Below are 1,696 nucleotides of genomic sequence, written 5' to 3'. Positions count from 1 at the left end.
TATTGTGGCGACAGGGGTAAAAAAAAGGTAACGATTAGGATAAGTGGACAGAAAAGGATGAAGAAGAGAAGGAAAAGGCAGGGGGAGAAGAAAAGACCATGTAAAATTAGCTGAGGCAAGGGCTTCGGTCCAAGATAGGGGTGATCCCCTACAATGGGCCTGTCTGTCTCCTAAGCCCCCCCCCCCCCAACAACAACGAGCAAGGGATTAGGGGGTCAAGATGAGTAGTATCCAGTGATAGGGAATATTATTATTGAATATTGAAAAAATTCTGCCGCGTCAACATGCAAGGTCATTACCGGCGTATTCAATATAGTGATATCATGAGGCTTGGGGTCTCTGCCCCCAGATTAGCAAGTGCTATATGACATCAAAGGTCATGTAGCGCTATGATAAACTAGAGTAGCGAAAAGGGTTAGGAATGAGTTAATGATTAGGGTAAAGTTACAGGTTGAACAGTACTAGAGGGTAGTATGGTGGTGAAAAAGGTAGAGATGGGGAACTGATGGGGTATAGTTTAAGGTAAAAGTTGCTAGAAGGGAGAAGAGTTAAGAGAGTAGGGAGCATTATGATAAAGTATTGTGGAGAAACCGGCAAAAATGAGTTTAACTATTAGGATAAGTGGACAGAAGAAGAGGATGAGGAAAAGAAAGAGGAAAGGAAGAGAAGAAAAGACCATGTAAAATTAGCGGAGGCGAGGGCCGAGGTAGGAGCGACCTCAGGGCCTCAGTCCCCGTCTGCTAAGCTCCCCAACGACAACGAGCAAGAGATTGGGTGTGTGTGATAGGGAATACTTTCCAATGCAAAAGTACGGACACCACAGGATTTAATAGTATTCATAATTAGGGAACCTTTCATCGAGTGTTCAAAGGAAATGTTTATTGTGTAACCGTCAGGAAATTATCGAAATTAATCCTCTCATTTTATATGAAATTCATTGTTCCTGGTGTGGATTAATGATTTGGTGACTCTCATTAATAAGGGTCATTGATATTGTGCTAATTCAAAGTATAATGTATATGGAAGAATTAATAGTTAGGCTTCTTACCAAATGCTATAGATAAATGATATTTTACTGCCGTAGATCATGATTATCTTTCAACTTTTCAATTAATCAGGATTTGCATTCACATTCCAAAGGCTAACATTAAACAGTGTAATGTTCATGCAAGGGAGGTTATTTTACCTACACGACTATGTTTTACAGTCAGCCAAACGCTGCATACTTGTGCAAGAAAAGGCAGTTTGGAGTCTTTCAACAACAGGCCAACTCTCCTTGCCCCTTTTTGCAACAATTTTATTTTCAATGTTTTCTCAAGCATTCATCATTGATGCAATATCCTATTACAAACGTTGTCAATGTCTGGCAATCCCTTCAGCTTACTAGGAAACCTGATTATGAAGAGGTTTCTTTCTACTAGTATTATAGGGTTGGAAAAATATGTCTCATTTGATATCAATATTCATATACCATGTGAAATTTATTTTACTGGGAGTGAGCTTCACTAGGTGAACTTTGAACAGAGTAGCTCGCTCCACCTGTATTATCATTAATGATATATTTCTATAAAAAATAGTGCTAGCGATTCGGTATATTTCCTGTATTGTGCCTGAACACGTATTTTTGTATTCTCTTTCTTTCCTTTGCCAACAGAAGTGGACAACCGGAATGTAAAGGATAAATAAAGTGCTCACA

Source organism: Penaeus monodon, chromosome 12, assembly GCF_015228065.2.
Source record: "Penaeus monodon isolate SGIC_2016 chromosome 12, NSTDA_Pmon_1, whole genome shotgun sequence".
Lineage (NCBI taxonomy): Eukaryota > Metazoa > Arthropoda > Malacostraca > Decapoda > Penaeidae > Penaeus > Penaeus monodon.
The sequence above is the reverse complement of the archived record's forward strand: the minus strand, read 5'-3'. Positions refer to the sequence as shown.